This window comes from Mobula birostris, chromosome 3 (genome assembly GCF_030028105.1).
Source record: "Mobula birostris isolate sMobBir1 chromosome 3, sMobBir1.hap1, whole genome shotgun sequence".
NCBI lineage: Eukaryota > Metazoa > Chordata > Chondrichthyes > Myliobatiformes > Myliobatidae > Mobula > Mobula birostris.
Genome location: NC_092372.1, coordinates 214,977,576 through 214,999,602, shown reverse-complemented (window position 1 = coordinate 214,999,602; position 22,027 = coordinate 214,977,576). Strand labels below are relative to the sequence as shown.

At 39.1% G+C, this 22,027-nt stretch overlaps 1 protein-coding gene across 6 annotated transcripts in view; it reads left to right on the top strand.

Moving 5' to 3' along the window:
* Nucleotides 1-22,027, top strand: part of galnt11 (UDP-N-acetyl-alpha-D-galactosamine:polypeptide N-acetylgalactosaminyltransferase 11 (GalNAc-T11)) — a 138,491-nt gene that overhangs the window by 9,336 nt on the left and 107,128 nt on the right. For 2 of the 6 annotated variants that reach the window (XM_072254081.1, XM_072254076.1), the window contains 2 exons: nt 9,535-9,584; nt 17,980-18,053. The exons of 2 other annotated variants lie outside the window; for them this stretch is intronic. The gene's annotated coding sequence lies outside the window, so the exon portion shown is untranslated. The remainder of the gene's footprint in view (nt 1-9,534; nt 9,585-17,979; nt 18,054-22,027) is intronic. 2 more of the 6 variants (XM_072254080.1, XM_072254075.1) reach the window with 1 other exon arrangement.

Sequence of the window (22,027 nt, the reverse complement as noted above, 5' to 3'; positions counted from 1 at the left end):
TTTAGGAATAGCTTTGTTATCATTGCCATCAGATTTCTGAATTGTCCACGATCCCATGGACACTACCTTACTAGTTTGCTCTCCTTTTGCACTGCTTATTATTTTTCTATTTCTTATTATTGTAATCTTTTTATATATTGCACAGTACTGCTGCCACAAAACAGCATGTTTGACTACATTTGTCAGTGATGTTTCTCTTAGCCTCAGAATCAGAATTAATGACCCAGATGGTGCTGATGCATCTGAGAGAAGCTGGTGAGGGCTTGTTAATTGCAGTTAATCTATTTGGAGAAATTGTAAAATGGAATGAGATAGATAAGCAACACACATAAAAGTTGCTGGTGAACGTAGCAGGCCAGGCAGCATCTCTAGGAAGAGGTGCAGTCGACGTTTCAGGCCGAGACCCTTCGTCAGGACTAACTGAAGGAAGAGTGAGTAAGGGATTTTAAAGTTGGAGGGGGAGGGGGAGATCCGAAATGATGGGAGAAGACAGGAGGGGGAGGGATGGAGCCAAGAGCTGGACAGGTGATTGGCAAAGGGGATACGAGAGGATCATGGGACAGGAGGTCCGGGAAGAAAGACAAGGAGGGGTGGGGGGGACCCTGTCCCTCTGAATATACCCCTTGCCCATCCTCTGGGTCCCCCCCCCCCCCCGTCTTTCTTCCCGGACCTCCTGTTCCATGATCCTCTCGTATCCCTTTTGCCTATCACCTGTCCAGCTCTTGGCTCCATCCCTCCCCCTCCTGTCTTCTCCTATCATTTTGGATCTCCCCCTCCCCCTCCAACTTTAAAATCCCTTACTCACTCTTCCTTCAGTTAGTCCTGACGAAGGGTCTCGGCCTGAAACGTCGACTGCACCTCTTCCTAGAGATGCTGCCTGGCCTGCTGCGTTCACCAGCAACTTTTATGTGTGTTGCTTGAATTTCCAGCATCTGCAGAATTCCTGTTGTTTGAGATAGATAAGGACAGGAAAAAAGAAACACGTTTTAGAACTGAGATACAGAACACAGCTGCTGAAATAAAATAATGCTTGAAATAATAAGGTTATCAGTGTCTAAGGGACCTGCTGACTTTTCATTAAGACTGAAATAAAAACGGGTCGCAAGGGCTCTAAAACGCCTAAATAGATGAGATGTTGTGCCTTGAGCTTAATATTTTGCTTCAATTACAAAGGTGTAGAGCACAGAGGTGAGAGTGGAATGGAGAATTAAAGTGCCAAGCAGCTTGGAATTATACTTGCAGACTCAATGGATAATAGTCATCTAATCTGGAGTTATCCACTGTAGATGATGTGATTACTGAATACTGTGAACTAAGCAAGTGCATCACTGCTCAACATGGAAGGAATGTTTTGGGTCCTTGTGTAGGAGAAAGGAAAATGGTCGCATGAGAGTGTTTATTGAGAAGGTGGTAGGAGTTAGTAGAAATGGAAGAGTGAACTCGGGTGTGATGGAGGGAATAATCTCAGCTGTAAATTGAGAAGAGAGGGAAATGTATCAGAATCAGGTTTAATATCACTGATGTATGTTCTGTGGTGGCAGCACAGTACAATACAAGAATTACTACAGGTCCACAATTCCCCGCCCCATACCAAAAAACACTTATGCTCAAGTCCCTTATTTAACCTGTCTCAGTGCAGTGGACTTTAGGACCCAGCAGCGCACCAAACCTATGCACATCCTCCCGTATACTTTAAAAGATCTCTAGATTACTTATAGTACCTAATACAATGTAAATGCAATGTAAATAGTTATACTGTATTGTTTAGGGAATAATGACAAGAAAATTTTTATTTCCAACAAAAATATTCAATAAAACATAAAAATATACAGCTTCAAACAAATCGAATCAAACACATGGTAAATGACTTATTTGAATAAATGTAGAACGTCACTGTCACATAACACTTCAGTAACTTGTCTTTCTGTTTATTTAAATCATATACAGTGGTAGGTCTGACACTATTTTCTTCAGTAAGATGCCGCACAGACACACCACGATCAAGCTTCTGCAATAACTCCACTTTCTGCGTTATTGATAATGATAGATACTTCCTTCTCTTTTTCTCATTGTTACTCATAAGGGTATCTGCAGCTCTTATTGACATTTTCACAGTGAAATTAAACACAAAGTCAACAGTGAACAGCAAATGCATGTGTAACCAGTACGAGCGCTGAGCCACAACTGACATCTGGTGGCCTTTGCTAGTGCTGCCACGTCACACCTGAGAGATGTCAGCTGTTGGCGGGAAAAACTTCGGTTTTCGGAGCTTTTTGGATTTCAGAATTTTGGATAAAGGAATGTGCACCTGTATATGCTACAATAAGAATGTGGAGTGGATTCTGGTTAATTGGGCTATTGCTTAATCGGGGGCAGCCGCTTATTTGGGACAAGTCTTAAAGAAGAAAAACTAATAGGGTAATTTAGGAAATGGAGCTTTGCTGGAGTAGAAGTTGGGATTGTGGCAAAAGAAAAGCATCTCAGAATTACTTGAGTGGAAAATGTCATTATCAGAACACATGTAACAGCGCCGGAGAAACTGAGAGAATAATATGTTATATAATACTGGATTGGGGAAGACCTCGTTAAGACAGCTGTGGTCTTTCAATGGAGCATGCTTATCCAACACATCATTCTCCGCAACTTCCGCTATCTTCAACATGATCCTACCACCAAACACATTGTTACCTCCTCCTCCTCACTCTCTGCTTTCTGCAGGGATCATTCCCTCTGTGATTCCCTTGTCCATTTGTCCCTCCCCAGTAATCTCCCTCCTAGCACATATGTCTGCAAGTGGCAGAAATACTACACCTGCTCATTCACCTCCCTTACCTCTGTAATAACCTGGTTTATTGCAGTAATACCGTTTTATGCTGTTAGGTATTCTATTTTCTGCAAATTTTCTCAAAATGCATTGTGTTCCTTTAATTATACAATCGGGTATTTAATTTTTTTTACTGTTTAAAATAATAATTCAGCTGATAAAGTTAGGGTTGTTGTAATAGCCAATAGGATTTGTCTTGTTAATGTTTTGTCCAGTAAGATGCCCTGGAACATTCTGGAGGATTCAGGGGTAGCCATTTTCTGGAGAAAGCATGTGAGTTTTGGGGGAAGAACGAGAAAGAAGGAAAATGGAAACAGATGACAAAATAGCAGAAGAACATGAACTTATTTGGAAGAACAGATACTGCTGTCTGAAAATCTTCTTGCATACTTTGGTCTCACAGAGAATGTGCAGATAACTTTTAGTTAGCTAGTTATCACATGACCTTGGAGAAAGTTCAACACTTTGTCCTTTGTTGTGTGGATATTTATTTGTTTCGCTTAGACTGTGTTTTCAGGCAGAATTGTTTGGTACTGTGAGCAAACAAAGTGAAGCAAACCAGATTGATTATGCAATAATAGGCTCCAATGAATATGTGACTATAGGCTAATATACATGTAATGGACCCTTTATTTTGTTATAGTTTAAAATATTTTGTCAATACAATTTCTACTTGTTTATACTGGTGTGAGTTAAATCTTGCTTCCTAGCAAGCCGTAAATTTGCGTGGGTGTGTCAATATTCATACAGGTAACAGCCCTACTTTCCCCCAAAAGGAACTCTCAAACTGTTATGTTTTGTGTTTACCCAAATCATATTTACTCTAGATGTGTTTATTTATTGGAAATGACCTTTTCATCATTATTTCCATGCACTGTCAAGTTGTGTTACTGTTAATTTGCATTCACAGTATTGGCTAACTCATTATGAGCCTACTTTGAGGGAGTTATACCTCCATTCAGGACCCCAAACAGTCCTTTCAGATGACGCAAGACTTCACCTGTGAATATGTTGGGGTCGTCTATTGTATCCGTTTCTCCCTATGCGGCCTCCTCTACATTTTAGGACCCAATGTAAAGACTCTCCACTCCATTCACCAAAAGTGAAATTTCTCAGCCATATCCAACTATTCTAATTCTTGTCCCACATTCCCAATTCTTGTCCCACATTCCCGTTCCAACATGACAGTTCATGGTCTCCTCTTTTGCCACTGTCCGTCAAGGTAGCCTCCAACGTGATGGCATGAGCATTGACATTGATTTCTCCTTCTGGTGATTTTTCTTCTCTCCCCCTTCCATCATCTGTTCCCACTCTGGGCTCTTGCTCTTCTCCTCATCTACCTATCACCTCCCCCTGGTGCCCCTCCTTCCCATTCTCCCATGGTCTACTCTCCTCCCCTATCAGATTCCTTCTTTTCCAGCCCTTTACCATTCCCACCCACCTGACTTCATCTATCACTTTCCAGCTAGTCCTCTTTCCTCTCCCTCCATCTTCTAATTCTGGCATCTTCCCCCCCTTCTTTCCAGTCTTGAAGAAGGGTTTTGGCCCGAAACGTCGATTGTTTATTCCTTTCCATAAATGCAGCCTGACCTGCTGAGTTCCTCCAGCATTTTGTGTGTGTTGCTCTGGATTTCCAGCATCTGCAGAATTGCTTGTTACTAACTTGTGCCCTTGAGATAGAGATAGAAAAGTCAAGAAAAACATGAGAAAAATCAGAAATGGACCACTTGAAAGGAAGAGCAGAATGGAAGCTGGAAACGTAGATTGTCAACGCTTGAGTATTTTATGAGAACAGGAAGCAGCACCAGTATGATTAAAAGAGGCAACAGAGGAACAAGGGTGGTGGGGTGGAGATGCGTCTTTACCAAAGGAGGTGTAAGGTGCTCCTTCCCTCTGCTAGCCTGCCGGTCACCCTTGGGCAAGGTGTAGCTCCTGCTTCGCCCTCCAGATCAAGGGCATGTATAGCCATGTGAGCAGGTGGTGGATGGTTGTATGAGCAGCTGGTGCATTTCATAAGTCGTGGTTATGCGACCGCTGACACCAGGCAGACAATCTCTGAAGAGACATCTTGTAAAGACACTGTCCAGGAGAAGGCAATGGCTTCTGTAGAAAAATTTGCCAAGAGCAATCACGGTCACGGTCATACGACGTGGCACATAACGAACGAATGAGAGGCTAATGCCCGATGATGACTGTTCCATGTATCCCATAAAAGACAAAAGCATAATTTGGATCCATGCAGGTTTGGAGAAAATAAGTGAAGTTTTTACCATGAAAATGCATTAACCAATCAAAGGAAGATAAGTGAAGGAAAATAGAAAAAGAAAGTATTTTAAAAGTTCAGCAAATCAGGTAGCAAATGTGGTAAGATAATCAGTTAATGTTCTGGGCTGAAGGGCAGCAAAGACAATGTTAACTGTTTCCCTTTGCACAGATGCAAACTGAACTGTGAGTTTTTCAGATTTCCAGTATTTGCAACAAACAATGTACTGGAGGAACTCGGGCTACGTCCACACTAGACCGGATAATTTTGAAAACGCCGGTTTTGCGTAAAAACGACAGGCGCCCACACTAGGTGTTTTTAAAAATACCTCTGTCCACATTAAAACGGATACTTGGGTGAATCTCCTCCTACTGGGCACGCACAGGACACACAGAAAACAAGTGAAGAGGAAACGGTATACTTGGTGCACATTTGTCCAGTTACAGACTAGAAAAACTTAAAAGGAAATTGCCAAACGAAAGACTTGGTGCGAGTTTGTCCAGAAACATTTCCTACAGCCATAGTCTCTTCACCAATGATAGGGGCGACAGCTACAACTAAGTGCAATAAGGCTTGTTACTGGGCAAAAGTGAAATTTGCTGTTACCTCATTTGTTTGCTTTACTTTTGCCATATCTTTGTGTATTATTTTGCTGTATTTAACATGTGCAATAAAACGAGTTACTGGGCAAAAGTGACAATTGCATCTTTTGAATGTTTGCACAAGCAATACATTAATAAAGCACTTTGTTAAATGTATAAAACATGTCTGCATCAGTGTTATCTTGTATTTCCATACAATGTTACATCAGGCTGTTACACATCTATTGTCAGATATTGTTGTTGTGGTGTTGGAGGTTGCGTTCAAGAAAACAACGAAATGCTGCGCTGCCGCCACCATCTGTTCCGGCACGTCATGACAGCGGTTTTAAAAATAGTCGTTTACCCTGTACACACTACGCTGGATATTAGGCGTTTTCAGATTTATTCACCCTGGAGAGTGTTTCTGAAAATCTCCGTTTTCGGGGGAGGAAAGCGTCGTTTCAGTGTGGACAGAGGGTCAAAACGAAGAGAAAAGCTTCAGTTACAGGTTTATCCGGTCTAGTGTGGATGTAGCCTCAGTGGTCAATTAGCCTTGGGTGGGGGGGGGGGAGGAGAAAGAATTGTTAATGTTTTTGGGTCAAAGTCCTGCATCAACACTGTGTTTGGAGAGGGAGAATTGGTGTACTGAGTGCAGGTGAATAATGATGATCAGATGGAAAGATGGAGATTGGAAATAGGGAGGTGGATAATATATGAAGGCTGGCAAAAGAGGTGGATGGAGCAGGTGAGGAGAGAGGGGTATGAAGGTGGAGGCAGTTGCAGGAGGAGAATATGTAGGCACACAAGACCACCAGTGTTGTAACTTGAGCATGGAAGGTGATGATGGGAACCATTAGCGGAGATGTAGCAATGTTAAATCAGATGGGGCGGGGGAGGGGTGGAATCTGGTAGTTAAAATCTGTGGGTATGCATTTGACCAAGTGGAATGGCCATATATGAGGTTTGCACTTAAGAAATTTGGATTTGGACCATCTTTCATTAAATGGATTGAAATAATTTATTCAGACCCATCTGCTTCTATTATCACTAATCAGAATATTTCCTCCCCTTTTGCAATTCATCGTGGGACTGGTCAAGGCTGCCCCCTTTCTCCGTTTTTGTTTGCAGTTATCATTGAGCCACTGGCTGTTAGCATCAGACAGGACCCTTTGATATCTCCCATTGATATGCATGGACATAAACATCACCTTTCGTTATACGCAGATGATGTCCTTTTATATATCTCTAGCCCACAAACATCAATACCTGCCCTTCTGACTCTAATTAATAATTTTGGTAGTTTCTCTGGTTTCTCTATTAATTGGGATAAGAGTGAACTAATGCCAGTCACTGCAGTGGTTAATACAGCGTATTTACAGTCCATTCCCTTTAAAATAACTTATGATAATTTTTCCTATCTTGGTGTGGCTATTACAAAAAACCCAGATGACGTTTTGCAAGTGAATTGGCGAAACAAAGTTGAGCAGGTTAAGCACAATATTGACTTTTGGAAAACCCTTCCAATTTCTTTGGTGGGGAGGGTTAACGCAATCAAGATGATTGTACTGCCACAATTTCTTCATCTTTTCCCATCAATTCCATGTTTTATTCCTCTGTCATATTTTAAGCAATTGAATTCAATTATTATACCCTTCATTTGGAATTATAAAGCCATTAGAATTACTAAAAAACACTTGTCAAAGCTCAAGGAAGCAGGTGGTTTTGCCCTACCAAATGTTAAAATGTATTATTGGGCTGCTCACCTATCCATTCTTGCATGGTGGAAAAAAGGCCCACCCTCTACCTCAGACTCGTGCCCAGCATGGTTACTCATAGAGCGAATGCTTTGTAAGAAGACTTCCTTACCAGCTTTCCCTAATAGCTCCACTGCAGTTATTAAGTCACATTTTAGTAACAGCTTTGTGGTTGGCAGCACTATAAGAATTAGGAAGCAGATTCAACTACACATTAAGGCCCCAAAAACTTATATTGACACTCCAATTTGTGATGATCATTCCTTTTTCCCTGACCTGAATGATACTGTTTTTTCTACCTGGAAACAGAGAGGCACCTGTAGTGTAGGTGACCTATATATTACTGGAAACTTTGCCTCATTTGTACAGTTACGAGCAGTTTACAATATCCCTGCATCTAGTTTTTTTTTAGATATTTACAAATTTGAGATTATGTTAGGAAATATAACCTAACTTCGAAGTTTTAGACAAACATGAGTCCCTGGAGGCAATAAATAAATTTGATCCTGTTACTCCTGGAGTGGTATCCTATTTTTATCAGATCCTATATAATGGAGCTCGGGTGAATACTGCAGGTTTTAAACAGGCATGGGTGGATGGATTGGGTATAGAACTGATAGGAGGTCTGGGATGAGTGTTTAAAGAGTATACACGATTGTTCGGTCAACCTCAGTCACAGACTTATACAGTTTAAAACAATACATAGACTCCATTATTCTAAAGAAAAGCTGCACAGTTTCTACCTTGATGTGTCACCGGTTTGTAATAGATGTAAATCTGTGAACAGTAACTTGTCACATTCATTCTGGTCATGTTGTAAGCTTTATGCATACTGGAAAAGTATTTTTCACTGTTTCACTGAGGCTTTTGGGAAGCGGTGGGAATCAGACCTGCTCATAGCCATCCTTGGAGCAACAAGCTCCCTGTCTTCAGCCAATAAGTATGAAAAAATGACTATTGTTTGGAATGGTGATTGGTAAGAAGTTAATCCTGCAAATGTGGAAAGTGGACTCTGTGCCTACGTACGATCTGTGGCTGAGAGAACTTTACATTTGGAGAGACTGAGACCATGTAATGAGGACAGAGGGGACATCTTTGAAAGGATATAGAGCTCTGTATTGGACTTTCTTACGGGGTGAGGACTAGGGGGTTTTGGTGCGGTGCACCTCTGCTGTGTATGTTTACTTCTGCCTTTATATTTTTCCTCCCTTTTGCTGCTCAATATTTAGTCTGATTTTGTTAAGGTTGTGGTTTTGTGAATGTGCTTTTTTTTGTTTTTTTTGTTTGTAATTAAAAAAATAACAAGAATATATAAAAAAAAACTGGGTAGTAGGTGGAACGAACTAGGTGGGGGGACAAAAATTGGTGATCAGGGACAAAATGCTGTGTGTCTCTATTCCAGTATCTGTAAGGTTTTTGATTTTCATTTCAATGGTGGATGAATATTTGGTTCCCTGGTTGATGAGTACAATATTATAGTTCTCTGTTAGCTTTCAGCTAATCCACACAATTTGCCCAGGTTATTGTTTCCAGTAGTTTACCCAACACAGAGTGCTCTCTCGTTTCTGAGTTATCCGTGCATCTTACATTTTTAAAGACATCTTTTAAAAGACATTTGGACAGTTTCATGGGTTGGAAAGGTTTAGAAGGTTATGGGCCAAACCATTAATGGGATTACCTTGGATGGTATGTCATGGTTGGCATGGACCATATGTGGCAAAGAGCTTTTTTTTTGTGTTGAATGACTAGTTCTTCAGTTGTCCAGTAATAGCCCCCTTAAAAAAAGATTGGAAATGTGTGACTTTGCAATTTCTGCCTTATTTTGGCTTATGAAGCAATTTTTTCCTTGCCTGTCTCTGCAATATAATTTTAAAAATTGTATAAATCATCTAGATACATTACATGCTTGTTAACAATTTACACCATATCATTTAAATTTTAATCCCCGCCAAATAAAACAAAGAAACGACTTATCTAACTTAGGACATTTTTTATTCTTTTAGCATTTTTACCACTATCCTGTGTACGATATTTATTGTTTCTTAAATGATTCTTGAGCATTCTTGGATGATATGATTTGGTAATACAGTTTTTCTTTCTTTATTGAAAAAGACATTCAATGCTTTTTGAAGGAATGAAGCAATGCAATATATATAGCAGGGGTAAGTGTTTAACTTTTTTTAGTTTTCCCTAAGTTTATATAATTGGTATATAAAATTTCTTAATTCGTGTAAATTTTCTCAAGATTTATCAACTTCTACTATGCTGATCATTATATCAATTGTACTGAACAAAGTTACCAGCAGGTAAACATGTCACAGAGGACTGAGTTAATTGCGACTAATGAGTATTGTGTGACCTAGAGTTGTACCATTCATTTGCAGGACAAGAGAAAAATATATAATTATTTTAAAAAGTGTATTCAAGTGTGCAGAAACAAAAAATAAGTTCATTTGTCCAAGATTACAGTACATTTTCACAATCTGGTTTATTATCACTGGCATATGCCATGAATCTTAATGTTTTACAGCAGCAGTACAGTGCAATACATAGAATTTACTATATATTACGTATGATGGTGCCCCCATGTTCTGTCAGTCAAAGCAAGCATAAAAAGCTCTGAGCTCTTTTCGTCACATATGTCACTTGGTTTTACTTTGTAAGAGGTGATGCCACAGCAGTAAACTTATAAGGAATTTCCAGGATAGTGACCAAGAGACAATAAAGTAGTAGTGATTGAAGTATAACTAGATTAATTCGTATGGGGAATGAATGTGGGGTCTTTTCACCCAATACTGTGTTACTATTCATAACTACGAAAGTTGCAGTAAAGTTTGAGTGCATTAAAGTACCCTTGTGAATTACAGCAATACATAGTCAGTGCACTTAACTAGGTTAACTAGTCAGTTACTGAGTCATGGGATAAATATTCCAGTGAGTTGTTGAGGATCGGATCATATGAGCTCGTCTGATTTGGATGGTTCTTAAGTGCTCCTTCTGTATTGATAATTTTGGTATTATTAACCTTTTATACTGTCATGACTGCACTCAACCAGCAGTGAGGATTTTAAATCACAAGTCATATAAATGTTGAAGACTTTCAAATCATAATCAAAATAGAAAATTATGGAATTGCTCATATCAAGGGAACAACTGTGTGTAGAGAAACACAATAAATATTTCAGATATAACTTGTCAGGTTTAATAATTCTTGATTTATTATCAGGAATGATCAGAAAAGTTGGAAGGTGACCTCTGACTTTTTGTTTGGTTATGAGCATTAGTGATAGATAACATTTATTGCCTTTCTTATTTACTACCAAGAGTTTGTTTAATGTGATGAAGAGCTCCGAAAGTGTTTGTCAGGGATTTTGGCTGAGCAAGAATAAAGCCATGCCAGTTTGGAATGGTGCACAATTTAAAGGGGAGCTTGAAGGTGATTCTTCTGCTGGCCTTTTATTTTTAAGTGGTGGCCGAGGTGGAAGTGCTTTTGACAACTTTAAGAGTTGCTGTAGAGAGTAAACACCTGCCATTGAATGCTGGTGTTGCAGGGAGCAAATGTTTGGCAGGTGAATGGGATAGTGAGCAACTGGACTGACAACCTGTTTATATTTCCAAAGAAACTATTGGAACCATAGATTGTTTTTGGAATTTTTTGTTTTTACTTCAGCATGGATTGTGTTTGGACATGTTGGGTGATGATTTGTGGACAAGGGCAGCATGGTTGACCAATAAATAAAATATCGCTGGAATGGGAATCAAAAATGAAAACACAATTTATAGGCTTTCCCCAGGTTGTGGCAGGAATTGTTTGTAACATGGACAGTTTGCAAGTTGGAAATGTGGCTATGAATCTAATTCCCAGGTGGTAGGAGATATCTACAGCCCTGTAGCAGCTGGTAAATTGATTTCAACGGCCTCCCAAAACACTAACTTATGTGCACAAGTTGTCCTCAGTTGGGAATTGGTAATCTGGAGAAGATCTGTAATGGAAATCTGTGGAGAGAGGAAAAAATACAGAAATAAAATTTCAAGTTGATGGTTGTATCTGGCCCATTTGTCGTTTCCGCTGATGTCTTCATTGTTGAATTAAACTAGTACTTGTAGGTAAACACAAAATGCTGGATGAACTCCGCAGATCAGGCAGCATCTATGGAAATGAATAAACAGTTGACATTTTAATTGAAGACCCTTAATCAGGACTGGAGAGAAAGGGGGAAGATGTCAGTATAAAATGGTGGGGGGGGGGGAGGGGTAGGAAGGAGGGCAAGCTAGAAGGGGATAGGTGATCAGTCACAAACAAGAGAAAGTCTGCAGATGCTGGAAATCTGAGCAACACACACAAAATGCTGGAGGAACTTAGCAGGCCAGGTAGCATCTATAGAAAAAAAGTACACTCGACATTTCGGGCAGAAACCTATCGGCAGGTAGTAGGTGAAGCCATATGGGTGGATGAAATAAGGAGCAGGGAAGTGATAGGTGGAAAAGTATTTGTAGATGTGGGTTCATATTAGCAATGTTTGAAAACTGCTTGTTGTACATTATATTTGAAGTATCCAAGGTTTTGTTGTGCTGGAATTTTGAAAGGGTGACGAGCTGTGCCGATGTAAATGGTGTTTCTCGAAGATAGGGTTGTAAGATATGTGAGTATGAAGAGTTGAAAATAGATTGGTGTTTTGCTGTCTTAATTTTAATGGTAAATATTAACATTAGTAATATATAAACTTATAGGAAGCATGCTTTCCCCACTGATTTCCACTACAGATCTTCAGGTTACCAATTCCCAACTGAGAACAACTTGTGCACATGAATGAGTGGTTTGGGAGGCTGTTGAAATCAATTTACCAGCTGCTACCGGGCTGCAGGTATCTCCTACCACTCGGGAATTAGATTCATAGCCATATTTCCAACTTGAAAACTGTCCATGTTACAAACAATTCCTGCCACAACCTGGAGAAAGCCGATAGATTGTGTATCAAAAGCAAGATGGCAGAGGTGAGAGGAAAGAGTTTTAAACGGATTCAAGGGGAAAGTTTCTTTTTTACATAAAGGGTGGTTATAACTGGAATTTGGTATCAGGCCATGTGATGGACTTGGGTACAATCAGTACTTCTAAGATTCATTTTGATAGACACTTAAAAAGGTAAGGAAGAGAAGGATATGGATCTAATGCAAGCTAAAGGGATTAGTGGAGATCAAAAAGGTTGGCAAGGACATGGTGGGGCAAAGGACCCATTTCTGTTCTGCATAACCCTTAAGTTACTGAGTGTTGCACAATGGGAGCTGATATATTTACTTAAGCCGGTCCCTACTGCGGCACAGGCTGCTGACAGCAGCTTGCCAGAGTCCTCTGTCTAGGAATGAGGTGTTTCTGTAGCTCTGGGTTGTTACGAGATGTGGTTGCTACCCCATATCCAACCCTATTCCTTTTGCATCTGGGTTTGGGACTGTCCATGGCAGTTTTGGAAACTAAAGTGCATTGTTGGAATTTGATCAGGTATTTTAGAACTTCATTCTTTGAATTTGCATAGCAAGTACATGTTGAGAGTCTCCATAGTGATTTATATTGGGATAAAGAAAGCTTTGTCTTTGTTTTTCTCTGGGTAATGATGAGTGCTGCATTTTGAGACTTCATTGCTTTGTCTCATCTCAGGAATTGAGCAGAATAGTTATTTATATAGACCTTGAACTTGCAGATTAACCGCTTTTTATTTTCTGTTTGGTCTCTTTGAGTAGGTGTTTTGGGTTGTGTCTTGTATATATCTTAAGTATTTGGTTTCGTGTATCTCATGATATTGAATTGAAATAGTTTAAGCGTCTTTTAAACTGTTAAACTTGCACTTATAAATTATTTTAAATGTGCTTTTAAGTAGGTTCTATTTCTTAAGAAAACAAAACACAATATAAGTTTGTTGCTCAGCAGAGTCAGAAAACCTTTTAAATGGAATTCCTGAAAATCTGTCTTGAGAGTTAGGTTTACAGAAGATTTTTAAAAGGTTGATGAATTCTTAAGGAGATCGTAGAGAATGGGACCAAGAATGCTGAAGCTTGCTGTGTTGCATCCACATTTAGATTAGAAATTTTCTACTAACAACTGGTGAAAATTGTACATGGATTTATTCAAACACTTAAATGCAAAGACAATATACAAGTACTCACACCTTGCATAGTCTACTATTCATCAAAATATAAGGAGATTAGAATCAAGATAAGAGATTCTGCAGATACTGGAAATCCAGAGCAACACACACAAAATGTTGGAGCAACTCAGCAGGTCAGGCAGCACCCACGAAAATGAACAAGCGGTTGACATTTCAGGCCGAGACCCTTCTTCAGGACTGAATCAAGTTTGACTTTCGGCTTCCTTTTAGCCTCTGGGTCTCAGACTTCAAAAATCTTCTTACAAGTGTTGGTCTGGGGGTTCCTCAGTGATCCCAGGACTTTATTTTGCTCTAGTGTTGAGTAATGACTTAAATCCTATTTCTTCTGTTCTCATCCAATATGATTGCTCACATCAGTAGTCTAGTCAAGGTCAAGTCCATTTTGTCTGTCTTTGTCCTGGACTAGTGGTTGCCACAGTATTATTTCCATCTTCCGCTTCGACTGTGTACCTAGTGACCTAATACCGACTAGTTACATTCTGATTATTGTTATTAGCTATAGAGAAGCATGGAATTGGTCGCTTCCTTGTAGATCACATAAGGATCTGATGAATAAGCTCTTCTTGGGCTTTTAGCCGGGTACAGGTATTGCTTATAACAAGGTTATAATTGATACCCATACCCGGCTGGAAGTCAAAGAAGAGTTTATTCATCATATAAGCCGAGAAAGTCTCTCTCGCTCTCTCCCCCCCGCCCCCTCAAAAAACCTCATGGGTTAAGTGTTTTTTTCCCCTCACTATACTCCATTTGCCAGATCATTAACTCATTATTTCAGTATCAAAAGCACTTTGTAATCTCTATGTTTCTTCTTCTCACTTTTCTATCTGTGTATCATCAGAAAATATAGCAACCATATCTTCTGTCCTTACTGCTGAGACATCACTAACTTTTCCTGAATCTAAATGATCTGCTCTCATGCTTTCAACGATATCTACAAGTATTTTCTCTAGGACAAATTGATTTCTGTCACTTCCTTTTTTTTAAATAAAGACATTCCATTTGCAAGATTATAACCTAATGGAACCTTCCCCAAATCTGGAAAATATTGGAAAATTAAAACTGAATTAGTTAATTAGTCTGGCACAACTCTGGTGCATGGTTCTATGTAAAAGCAATGTGTAATTCACCAAACACTACTTTAAAGCTGCTTTAAAGCTGCTAGGAAGAAATCCATGAGGACCTTGAGACAGGTTAGCTTGTAGCTCCACCACTTCTCTGATCATTGTCAATGTCCTGAGTCCCCTCCTCCCCTTTTATTTTTGGCTATTCTCTGTAGTAATTCATTTGCTATCTCTTAGTTTCCATTGTTAATTCCCAAAACTAATTACACTTTATGAACTTTGCTTTAGACATCAGTAGAAACTCCTGGTTTTGTTTTGTATGCCTGGCCAGGTTTATCTCATAATCAATTTTTTCTTTAATATTTTAGTTATTCTTTGCCTTTTCTTTTATTCTACTCAGTCTTTTGACTTGCCAAATATGGCACATATATTGTATAAATATACATTCAGTGACCATTTTATTAGGCTCCTCCTGTATCTAATATAGTGACCACTGAGTGTATGTTCTTTTTCTTCTTCTGCTGTAGCCCAGTCATTTCAAGGTTCAACATGTTGTGCATTTAGAGATGCTCTTCTGCACACCTCTGTTGTACTGTGTGGTTACTCAAGTTACTGTTGCCTTCTGTCAACTTGATCCAGTCTGGCCATTCTCCTGTGGCCTCTCTCATTAGCAGGGCATTTTTGCCCATAGAACTGCCATATACTTTTTTTTTTTTGTTTTTTGCACCATTCTCTGTAAACTCTAGAGACTATTGTGCATGAAAATCCCAGTTTCTGAGATCCTCAAACACCCTGTTTGGCACCAACAATCATTCATGTCAAAGTCACTTAGATCACATTTCTTCTCCATTCTGATATTTGGTCAAAACAACAACTGAACCTCTTGACCATGTGTTCATGGTTTAACACATTGAGTTGCTGCCACATGATTGGCTGATTTGATATTTGTATTAATGAACAGGTGTACAGGCATACCTAATAAAGTGTCCTCTGAGTGTATGCTTTCTGTTTGTTTGATACCAACTAGCTTTGTTAGTTACCGGTGGATGGTTGGTCCTCCCCTTTGATTTTTTTTTCTTTCTCATTAGACTACACACATGTGTATTCTGAAAATCCCCTTAAAAGTATTTGCCACTGCATATCAATTTACTTATTTCCAGTTCAGTGTAGCAATCTTTATGATCTATGAGCTCAGCTTTTATGTTCTTATAATCGCCTTGAAAATCTCTCTCCCCCCCTCCCCCTAAAAAAATAAAATTTCAGAGATCCCACCCTGCAAAAACTCATTTCAGGGAGGTCTCAACCGGAAGTCTCAACCTCATAGCAGTCTGTGTCAATGAATTTGTTAATTTTGCAAGACATCAAATTCACAAGTGTTTTGTGAGACAGCTGACTTCTGAATTCTGTCTTAATGTGCCATGTTCACAATAGCTGCTGTCTTGGTTGATGAGCAGGCATAGTTTTTTGCTATTTTGTGAATCAGGAAACATTTTCCTGAATAGCTTGCCTGTGTGCTGACACACCTGGGATGGCAGGTTATGCTCAACGATGAAAGATGTAAAGTACAACTCAGCTCTAGTGACCTTCTCTGTCAGACTTTGGTTTTCTGCTGAAAAGAACTGTGAAATACTTAATCTCCAGTAAGAGGTACAGTCGACATTTCAGGACGAGACCCTTCATCAGGACCCTGAGTCCTGACGAAGGGTCTTGGCCTGAAACGTCGACTGTACCTCTTCCTAGAGATGCTGCCTGGCCTGCTGCGTTCACCAGCAACCTTGATGTGTGTTGCTTGAATTTCCAGCATCTGCAGAATTCCTGTTGTTTGTGAAATACTTGAGCAGCCTTCCCTGCGCTTAGCCTCCCTAGTATGTTGTGGTCCCTAAAAGAAATACAAGCATAAGGTGTATCTTTATTACAGATGTGTGCTGCTTAATGTCCATGCTGAGGATGTTCTACGAGTCTGTGGTGGCCAGTGCTATCATGTTTGCTGTTGTGTGCTGGGGCAGCAGGCTGAGGGTAGCAGACACCAACAAAATCAACAAACTCATTCGTAAGGCCAGTGATGTTGTGGGGATGGAACTGGACTCTCTCACGGTGCTGTCTGAAGAGGATGCTGTCTAAGTTGCATGCCATCTTGGACAATGTCTCCCATCCACTACGTAATGTACTGGGTGGGTATATTCAGCCAGAGACTCATTCTACCGAGATGCAACACAGAGCATCATAGGAAGTCATTCCTGCCTGTGGCCATCAAACTTCACAACTCCTCCCTTGGAGGGTCAGACACCCTGAGCCAATAGGCTGGTCCTGGACTTATTTCATAATTTCCTGGCATAATTCACATATTACTATTTAACTACTTATGGTTTTATTACTATTTATTGTTTATGGTGCAACTGTGACGAAAACCAATTTCCCCCGGGATCAATAAAGTACGACTATGACTATAACTATTCGGACAACGTCCGATCGCATGTACGTCTGTTATGTGTGTGTGCGTCTCTCACTCTCCCACTCTCACCCCCCCCCCCCACAATAGTCAGGATCAGAACTTACTTTTTTACATCGAAATGGGGGATTTTAAATGTGTGATTTAGAAGTTCTGTATCTTCAAGTTCAAGTTTATTGTCATCTGGCTGATTGTCCACAAACGAAACAACCTCTGTCCGGACCACGGTGTAGCCACAATACATATATCATGCACACCACATAAAACAATTTATTACCATATTATTTAATAAAGTGTAATTCAAAATGCATTTAAAGTGCGTAGCACAGGTAAACAGTTCGCTGTCCTAATGACGAGACCTCGGTTGGGGCCGGGTATTTATTAAAATCAGTTTTTCTTCTGAAAATGGCTGTGCTTAAACCCAGCCCATCGCAGGCTTTGATGTACCTGTAAGTGGAAGTGTTTCAGGAAAAAAAACCCCGAAGAATTTGCTTGCTGCCAGCGCGTTTTAAAAGATGTCTTAGGGGGCGATTTTAGAATTTCGCTCCAATTTAAACCCCGCTCTAATCCCCTTTAAGACGCCAACACGCCCGGCCTGTATAGGACAGCCTCGCGTAGTCAGGTTGTCATCGCCAGCCTTGGGAATTTCTTCGCCAGGCTTTTGTACTTCATCATCGGCAGTTGTCCGGATGATTACAGCGTCATTACAGACGGCAGTAACTGAACTGATGGAGTATGGAAGATAGATAGAGAGGTCGACTGTAAAGCCTGCCCGCAGTGAAAACTGATAGGTTTACTTAGCACAAAGAGAGATCAAGCAGGATTCATTCATTTTCTTTCTTTTTTTTTCCCTCTCCTTCTCCCTCTCTAAAAAATCGATTTCTAGGATATTGTATATAATTTGCGGGCATCACGGAGCCTCAATCAATAAGCGGGAGACTCTCGGAACTCCAAGGAGAGGTGGGATGTCTGAAATTTAATTGTGTTATGATTGCTGCAGCTTTGGACACCTTAACAATTAGTCATTAATTAATTCTATCTTGTTACACGATTCTGGGTCTAGAATGGCTTGCCCACTGGTTGGCTCCAGAAAATGCTCTTCTAAGAAACTGACCTTATTAGTTGTCTTATTAAACAACAATCTGGAGAATACAAGGGGAAGAAATGCAAATTCATTAGTGCTGGAGGGTGCAAAAAAATCATATATGTTGTTTTAGGCAAACATCCTCTGATATCCTTGAATCCATTTATACATAGCATTCTATTTTGATTCCTTTCTTATTTTAAATATTAAATCTACATGCCTTAAGGTCATTAAGCCTTTTCATACTGCATTGAAGATTTTCCCTTTTTACCTTTTTAGTTTTTTTGAAGTGTTTTCTAAAGAAAACTTAATTTCATAACTTGTGCTGAGTCAAAATAGAAAAATATTATTGTAAAAAAACAACTTCACTCTGTAGGTGTTCCTTCCTAAATTGTCATTTGTTGCATTTGGAATCTTATTACTGTAGTGATCACAGATTGACAGTAACTGATTGCAGCAGCTTGAAACTTGACTTCGCCTAAAATCAGCACAGCCTTCAAAATTGCTATTGAAACTTTCAAGATAATATAGGTAACTTAATAAGGGATGTCTTGTGCAATTAATTGTCATGGTAATTAAAACGATTGGCAGCATTGTCTGTTGTTATCAGTAAAGAGTGGACTATGTCATTGGTCAAATAAATTGGTGGACTAATGATACCTAACAGTGAAGAAAATGCTTGCCTCAAATTTGTATCCATAAATAATGCTAACACAATAACTCAGTTTTTAATCAGTTGTGGCATTAAATTTGAAAAACAGATTTTCATGAAAGTTTTAAACACAGTTACAAACTAGGTGTTTTCAGGTATCATCAATAGTGTATTTGGATCAAAAACAAATCAAATGAGTAGCTTGGTTTAAATATAAATTTTTTCAAAAATATTTCCCATTCACTAATAGTTATCTGGTTTCTCAGATGTTATGGAGAGTGAAAAGGGTAAGTAAAATATTCAGACCAGTTAGCTTTGACTCAAAATGGTAACTGGTAGAACCGTCTGGAGGTGAAAGATCAGTTGCAAGTTCCTGCTTTATTGAGGTATAAGCTGTGGCCCTGGTATTGGAGGAAATGGTAAGGAGTGTATACTGCTTTGTCATTGTTTCCACTTTGTATTGATATGTTTTTTTTTGTTTGCTTTAACAAGTTAACACTCGTTTGTTATGCTGTCTTCCTCATTTGTAGGCTATTAAAGTCAGGAAAAACCTTACTGGTGAAGGTTTCCTCAATGTCATTAGTACATATTTACTTCTTGCAGCTGTACAATCAAGCAAAGATTTTTGCTCATTACGAGACTTGTTTTGCTTAGATCATTGCTTTGTCTTTCTTTGAGGCAATATTCAGAATTAGAAGGTGAGAGGGGAGGATGGTATCAGTATGATGCTAGGTACAGAATAATATATCTGAATTTTTTAAAACGAGGTAGATAGGAAAAAATGTTAAAATTAGAATTTGAAATTGTCTGGTGCCCAGAATTGTTTTCAGTACTCCAGGCACTGGTCTAATCTATAGCCACATAACGCACTGGACTGAAGTCTGTCTTCTTTATCCCAGTTCTTTAGAAGTAAATACCAGATTTCCCATGAAATGTTTTGATTGTTTTCTATATTTTTAGATCTACACTGCCTAAATCATTTTGCCTTTTAGGAAGCATTGTTATTCTAACTTTGAGTTCAAAGTAGATGAATTATATTAAAATCTATTAATTCTCATTAAATTTTAGGAATTTCTAGATTTCCCAGAGCAGTCCAACACTAGGAGGGAATGTTTAGAATGATGTTAGAGTAGATAAAAAGGTTAGCACAACATCATGGGCTGAAGGGCTTGTACTATGCTATAATGTTCTATTTTTTTAAGGGATTCTTTTAAAGAATGTTGGTTAGTAATCACGTCAATTTACTGTTAATCTTTTGTGCCAAGATTAATGTGCATTCATTTCATGAAGAGATGATTAGAGGTAAAATTTGGAAAATTAACAGGATGGTGGCATAAATTGTTCAGAAATTGTGGCAATTTCAAATGTTACAGTTTAATAATAGCATGCGTTGTTTAGATATCTTGTTTTCAAATCTGGGTGGTAGAGATTAGAACATGGAAAGAGGCGGTTCAGTCCCGACAATTATATTTGTAGTCATAGAACCCATCTTTAATCTGTGTAATTGATCAATTAGTACTAAATTAAAATTGTACCATAACATTTGCTACATTTCCTGACGCTTAACAGAAGGGCAACCTATATGCTGTTTTTTTATGGTAATTGGGGTTATATACGTGCCTTTTCCCAAAGATAGATTGAGTAGTGTCTTTTTTATTCTTTTGAGTTATTACCCAGATTTTCAAGAAAAATGGATTTCTGTCCCCTTATATCTCAAGTTTTACAGTGCATGACAGGTATAATTTGAAATTACAAACATAATTTATCTGCAGTTCTAGTTTGAAAGCTGTCAGCTGAAGTTTTTGGTCAGTTTAATTAATCCAGCAATGGCTTGTGCACTGTGTAATTTTCTCCACTGTCACTTTCATCTTGATTTAAAAGGGCTATTTTCAATAGTGTCACTTTCTGTTGATTTAGTGATGGAAAAAGCTAATTTTCCTAGGATGTAGGATAACTACACTGATTATAGACTCAGAGATAAGGTTATATTTAAATTGCCTAACAACTAAGGGTTTCAGCTTCCAGCTTTGTCTTTTGGATGTTTATAAAAGAAATTAAACAAAGTACCTTGAATTTTCTTTAATATCCAAAGTGAAGCAGTCTTAAGATGTTCTTTGCAACAATGCTTTTGATGAAAATTAATTGCATTCAGCTCTGAGCACTGAATGAGATAAAATTCTGTTTTTGGTAGGGGGACCAACGATAGGAGGGGATTGGACAGCCTATGGATTTCAGCCTATGATCATTAAAAATTCAGCAGTGAAACATCCAGCACTCTTGCCACCAGTGGGTTGGGATCTTGTTATTCTATTGTGATAAGCTAGGGTGGGTCAGATAATGCTGTCATCACTTGGTCATTATAGTCTTGATTACTGTAACTGTATCCTTAACCTACATCAGGGATACTTTAGCAGTGTACTCTTTCTGGCTGTTTTGTGGTCACTATATGTCTTCAGTCATAAATGTCTTCAGCTTTTTATCTGCTTGCTATTGTAGACTTTGAAATGATTTAGCTGCTGTGAAAAAAAATTGTTGCTACATTTAATTCCCCAAATGATTGCAACCTAGTTCTTCAAAATGCTCTGGCAGACTGATGATGATTAAATGCACCACCAACTTTTAGAATATAGGTATCCTGTATTTCAAAGCAAGTTTCTTATTAATTAGGTGAGTCAGATCAAAGAAAACTTGGTAATTTACAAATAATGAAAACTCTGTATAAAGCATATATGATTTATGAAAACTTATCAACCTCAGATTTAAAATTAAAATATGACCTCACATCATTCCAAGTTTGGATGAGTACATAGATGGGAGGGGTATGGAGAGCTATGGTCCAGGTGCAGGTCAATGGGATCAGCAATTAAGTGTTTCGTCACAGACTAAATGGGCTAGATGGTCATCTTCAGAAGTTTTCTGATGACTCTGCCATAGTTGGATGCATCAGCAAGCGAGATGAGGCTGAGTACAGGGCTACGGTAGGAAACTTTGTCACATGGTGTGAGCAGAATTAGCTGCAGCTTAATGTGAAAAAGACTAAGGAGCTGGTGGTAGACCTGAGGAGAGCTAGGTACCGGCGACCCCTGTTTCCATCCAGGGGGTCAGTGTGGACATGGTGGAGGATTACAGATACCTGGGGATACGAATTGACAATAAACTGGACTGGTCAAAGAACACTGAGGCTGCCTACAAGAAGGG